The following is a 6556-nucleotide window of genomic DNA, read 5'->3' as shown; positions in this document are numbered from 1 at the left end:
CGGACACCACGGCGGCGACCGGAGGAGGGGGCGCTGGGGGCGGGAGCGACACACCACCGCTCGGCCTCGGGCACCTGAGAGACAGCCCGGGGCGCTCCAGGAGCACCGCAAAGGCCCAGGCGGAGCCAGCGCTCGTGCAATACCCGAGAGGGCAGCACGGCGGGCCAGCGGGACAGCACCCCCACCGCCGCGGAGGGGGGCGGCCCACGAGGCGACGACCACAAGAGGCGAAAGCGAGGGGTGCCTGCTGCGTCAGAGGACCCCCGCCGACCCACGCCGGACGCCACGAGGCAGGCGGCGGGGTCGGGACAGCGAGGTCGGGCCGGGTTCCGCACCCCAGTGCCTCCCAACGCACCGCCCACAGGCGGGGATGGGAGACGGGGGAAACCCCGCGGGCGGGACGAGAAGAACGGGTCTCATTCACCACGAATGCCCGCCCCTCGCCCGTCGCGGCTCGGTCCCGGCCCGGGAGAGCGTGACATCACCACATCGATCAGGGAAAGCATCCCCGGAGCAGGGTCGGCCGGCCAGCCACAGCCTCCCCAGAGGCCAGCGAGCAGATCAGCCTGGCCATCCCCAGCCCCAGGACAGGGGCGGCAGACAACCCGGCAGAGACGAGGAATGCCTGACACGCACGGCACGGAGCCAGCGGGAGTGGGGTTGTCACGGCCGCCCCAGGTGCCCGCAGCGGGGAGCGCACGGTGGCACGGTAAGCCCGCGCCACCTTCCCCGCCGCCCCCAGGTGGGTCAGAGACCCGGACCCAAGGCGGCACCGGGAGCTGGGACGCTCGGATGCATGAGAGACCGGGCACACGGGCCCCAGCAGGCGGCTCAAGCACGAGCAGGGCCGGCTAGCCGGGTCACCGGGAGGCCGAAGACCCGCGACGCATCCAAGAGACCCAACCTCTCCAGCGACAGGTCGCCAGAGGACAGCGTGTCAGCAATAACCCGGTGGCCCAAAATGCCGGCTCGGAGTGAAACATATACCTCCCCAGGAGACAGGAGGTCGAGTCACCGACCACGCCGCCGGCCCAGGGAACCCGCGACACGGGCATCTGTCCCCAAAATCGCCACCATCGCAGCCAGACACGGAGCACCCAGGGCCCTCTGGTCGACCCCAGGACACACGCCGGAGCAGCGCCGGGCCAGGGACGTCCTCCCGGCCACCCGTGCCACGCAGGGGCCGGCCCGAGTCTCCAGAGCGAGACTCGGAAGCGTTTTCGGCCGTCCCCTCGTACGACCGGGACACACGAGGGACCGAAGGCCGGCCAGGTGTGACCTCTCGGGCCGCACGCGCGCTCAGGGAGCGCTCTCCGACTCCCCACGGGGACTTGCAAACAACAGGTCACGGCAGAGGGACCGCTCCCCGGCACCCGGGGGACGAGGCAGGACGGTCCCCGGCTCCCCACGGGGACTTGGAGAAAAAATTCGGCCGCTGCCTCAGACGGCCAGGATGCGCGCGGGCCCGCGACCGGGCCGGGAAGGGTGTCCCCAGCCTCCCGCCCCAAGCCCGGTGGGTCCCCGCGGGTCGCGGGTCAGGCCTCGGGAGCCGCGGCGTGCTGGTCGACCAACCCCGGCAGCCCCACACCCGGCTCTGGCCCGAAAGCGCAGCGACAACCTCTCCCCACATAAGCCTGCACGCCTGAGCTCTGACTCACAAGTGACGCGCCAGAGCTCTGGCGCGACCGGGACAGCCCGGCTGACGACCGCGGTCTTTCCGGAGCTCTGCCTAGCTCACAGCGGGGACGGTCCCCTCCCTCGGCAGCTGCCACCGCAGCTCCGGAAGCCAAGGGAACGATATAAAAGCGGCCGCCAGATGGAGTCCGACAACCGTCGCGAACGTCACCAAGACAGATCCGGATGGCAGGCCGGCCCGCGGACCGCAAAACCGAAACCGTGAGTCGAGAGACGCTATCCCGAGGCCGAAAACGCAGCCCCTGTACCCCAACCCCACAGAAACGGTCCCCAAACCCTGTCTCTGCATGGACCGCGACACAGTCAGAAGACAACCCACGGCGTGTGGATGTTCGGAGAGGCATCTCGGTGGGAGAAACAACAAGCAAGGACTCGGTCGCGGGTCGTTGAGGACACAGGGAGACACAGAATGCGTAGGCTCTTCCTGAATCCAGACAGAGAAGGAGGGAGGGAGGGAGGGAGGGAGGGAGGGAGGGCGGGCGGGCGGGCGGGCAGGCAGGCAGGAAAACATAAAGAAGGAAACAGAGAAAGAAAGAAAGGAAGGAAAACCTAAAGGAGAGAAAGGAAGAAAAGAGAAGAGAAGAGAAGACAAATATCAATATAAGTACTTACATTTGTATATAGGTATAACATATAAAACTACATTAAAATAGAAAAAAATTTATATGCATACACATGAATAAACAGATAAAAATGAATAAATAAAAAATAAGGTAACATAACATAAGCAAATAGGCCAGGCGCGGTGGCTGACGCCTGTGATCCCAGCACTTTCAGAGGCTGGGGGAGAGAGAGAGAAAAAAAAATGAAAGAAAGAAAGAAAGAAAGAAAGAAAGAAAGAAAGAGAGAGAGAGAAAGAGAGAGAGAAAGAAAGAAAGACAGAAAGAAAGAAGAAAGAGAGAGAGAGAGGGAGAAAGACAGCGAGAAAGAAAGGCGAGAGAAGAAAGAAAAAAAAAAGAAAGAGGAAAGACAGGAAGAAAGACAAAGCAAGAAAGCAAGATAACAAGACAGCAAGAAAGCACGACAGAAAGAGAGAAAGAGACAGAAAGAAAAAGCAAGAAAGCAGCAGAGAGAGAGAGAGAGAGAGAGCGCGCGAGCGCGAGCGAGCGAGCGAGCAATCGAGAGAGAGAGAGAGAGAGAGAGAGAGAGAGAGAGAGAGGAGGAGGAGGCGGCGAGGCGAGGCGAGGCGAGGCGAGGCGAGGCGAGGCGAGGCGAATCTACCTGCTTTCACTACATGTGGGGAGAATCAGGAAAGCCCCCACTAACAACAAGGCCTGAAGTGGAGCTGCCATCTCTGAAATCCGAGCAGAAGAGTCCACACGGGTTAAAGACACGAAGAAAGTCAGGGAAACAACTGCTCAAAGAGAAGAACAATCTGGCCCAGCCAGGGTCTGTCTCCTGAAGTTGTGTGGGCAACGAGGGAGTGGGACGGAGGGAGGGAGTGGGACGGAGGGAGGGAGGGAGGGAGGGCCTCCGAGGCTCGTGTCAAACAATAAATGATAATAAAATAAAAGGAAGTTAAAAAAAAAAATTGCGCATCATTCGTAGCATCACTGACGCCTCGAAAGGCGAGAGGCATGTGTTTATGTCACTGTGGGACTGTTTTCTTTTTTCTTTTTTTTTCTTCTTCCCTCTTTTCCCGGAAACTCACTTTTTAATTATTTCATTTTCCTTTTCTTTTTTTTTTTTAATTTTTAATTTTACTTTCATTTTTACTTTTATTTTTAATTGTTTGAGAGGTTGTCTCCCTCTCTCGCCCAGGCTGGTGTACAGTGGCGCGATCTCGGCTCACTGCAACCTCCGCCTCCCAGGTTCAAGTGATTCTCCTGCCTCAGCTCGGCCTCCCGAGTAGCTGAGATTACAGACGCGCACGACCATGCCCGGCTAATTTTTGGTATTTTGACTAGAGACGGACGGGGTTTCACCATACTGGCCCTGCTGGTCTGACCACCTCGTGATCCAGCGATCCACCACCCTCGGCGTCCCAAAGTGCTGGGATGACAGGCTTGAGCCACCGCGCCGGGCCTAGTTATTCCTTTTATTTTATTTCAAATTTTTAATTGTACGTATGCATGTATGCATGTATGTATGTATGTATGCATGCATGCATGCATGTATCTATCCTTTTTTTTTTTTTTTTTTGAGACGGACAGAGAGAGACAGTGAGAAACAGAGAGAGAGAGAGAGAGAGAGAGAGAGAGAGAGAGACAGACAGACAGAGAGAGAGAGAGAGAAACAGACGGGGGGGAAGAGAGAGAGAGAGAGAGAGAGAGAGAGAGAGAGAGAGACCAACAGACAGAAGGACAGGCAGAGAAAGAGAGTAAGACAGAAGACAGACACAGGGACACAGGGAGAGAGACAAGCGGGGGGGGGGGAGAGAGAGAGAGAGAGAGAGAGAGAGCTCCCAGACATCACGAAGCCGTTTCAATGACATATTCTCTCTGGTCTTTGTCTGGGGATATTCAGTTTTTCACCGTAGGCCTCAAGGGCTCCCAGATGTCCCTTTGGAATCTCTACAAAGAGAGTGTCTCCAACCTGCCTAATCAAAAGAAAGGTGTAACTCTTTAGGATGAGTCCACACATCGCAAAGCAGTTTCTCAAATACATTCTTTCTATTTTTCATCTGGGAATATTCGGTGATTCACCATAGGCCTAAAGGGACTCCCAAAAATCCATTCAGAGAGACTGCCCAAAAAAAGTGTTTCTAACCTGATGAATCCAAAGAATGGTGTATCGCTAAGAGATCAATCTACGCATCACAAATCAATGTGACAGATAGCCTCTCTCTGGTTTTAATCTGTGGATAGTCTGTTTTCCAACGTAGGCCTCAATGGGTTTCCAAATGTCCCCTCACAGATTCTACGGAAAGCGTGTTTCCAACCTCCTGGTTCAAAAGAATTATCCGTTCGAGGTGAATCCACACGTCAAAAAGCAGTTTCACCAGCAGCAGTTTTTCTCCTTTTCCTCTGGGGATGTTCACTTTCACCAGGAGCCACAAAGGGCTCCCAAATGTCCCTTCGAAGATTCTGCAAAGAACTGCTTCCAATCGGCCGCGTGCAGCGGCTCACGCCTGTCATCCCAGCATTTTGGGAGGCAGAGGCGGGTGGATCACCTGAGGTCAGGAGTTCGAGACCAGCCTGGCCAAAACGGTGAAACCCCATCTCTACCAAGAACACAAAAAATTTGCCGGGCTTGGTAGCGGGTGCCTGTAATCCCAACTACTTGGGAGGCTGAGGCAGGAGAATCCCTTCAACTGGAAGGCAGAGGTTGCAGTGAGCCGAGATGGTGTCACTGCACTCCAGCCTGGGGGACAGAGTGAGAGTCTGTCTTAAAAAAAATAAAAATATTAAGAAAAAAATACTACTACAACAACAACAACAACAACAACAACAACAACAACAACAACAGCAACAACAACAAAATGCTTCCAATCTGCTGAATCAACAGAAAGGTTTAACTCAGTAAGAGGAATCTACACATCGCTAAAAAGCAGTTTTACAGATAGCTTCTTGTTAGTTTTTATCTACAGTTTCCTGGTTTTCACCCTAGGCCTCGAATAGCTCCCAAATGTCCTTTTGCAGATTCTACAAAAGGGCCGCTTCCAACCTGGTATATCAAAAGAAAGGTTTCACTCTGTGAGATGAATCCACACACGACAAAGCAGTTTCAGAGACAGCTTCTTTCTAGTTTTTATTTGGGGATATTCGGTTTTTCACACTAGGCCTCAGTGGGCTCCCAAAGGTATACTCGCGGATTCTACAGAAAGAGTGCTTCAAACCTCCTCAATCAAAAATTAGTTGTAATTCGGTGCCATGAATCCACACATCACAAAGCAGTATCATAGAGAGCTTCTTTCTATTTCTCTGGTGGGGATACTCGGTTTTTCACAACAGGCCCCAATGGGCTCCCAAATGTCCATTCTGCTTCCAAACTGCTGAATCCAAAGGCAGTTTTAACTCGGTATGATGAATCCACACGTCACAAAGCTGTTTCATGAAGACCTTCTCTCTCGTTTTTATCTGAAAACATAAGATTTTTTCACCATACGACACAAGGGTCTCCGAAATGTACACAGAGAGATTCAACCAAAAAACCCTTCCAACCTGCTGAGTAAAAAGAAAGGTTTAACTCTGCGAGACGAATACACACACGACAAAAGCAGTTTCACAGAGAAAGGTGTTTTTTTTGTTTGTTTGTTTGCTTGCTTGCTTGCTTGCTTGCTTGCTTGCTTGCTTTTTGGTTTGTTTTCTTGGTTTTTTTTTTTTTTTTTTTGGAGACGCACTTCCGCTCTTGTTGCTCAGACTGGAGCGCAATGGCGCCATCTCGCCTCACTGCGACCTCCGCCTCCCAGGTTCAAGCAATTCTCCTGCCTCCGTTTCCCTTCCCGAGTAGCTGGGATTACAGGCATGTGCCACCACGCCCGGCTAATTTTGTATTTTCAGTAGAGACGGGGTTTCTCCATGTGGGTCAGTCTTGTCTCGAACTGCCGACCTCAGGTGATCTGCCAGCCTCGGCCTCCCAAAGTGCTGGGATGACAGGCGTGAGCCACCGCGCCCGTACAATTGTATTGTATCGTATTGTATTGTATTTACATTGATTGATTGATTGATTCATTGATTGATGCTGCCTGATCAAAGGTCACTCAGGCCCAGTCGTCAAAGTGGCGATTTCCTAGGCAACAAGGAAGGGGGGAGCTTGGAGGTGGGGGCGGGGGCGGTGGAGAAGACACAGTTGCCCCAGGCTGTGCGCAGGCGGCCTGAGCTTCCTTCCTCTGTTGAGGCCTCCATTTTCAGAGTAACAGTGGCCGCTAGGTGATGCCCGACGTCTGCCAATGAGACTGTCAGCCCGGAATGAATTGGGA

Source organism: Macaca fascicularis, chromosome 10, assembly GCF_037993035.2.
Source record: "Macaca fascicularis isolate 582-1 chromosome 10, T2T-MFA8v1.1".
In the NCBI taxonomy this organism is placed as follows: Eukaryota; Metazoa; Chordata; class Mammalia; order Primates; family Cercopithecidae; genus Macaca; species Macaca fascicularis.
The sequence above is the reverse complement of the archived record's forward strand: the minus strand, read 5'-3'. Positions refer to the sequence as shown.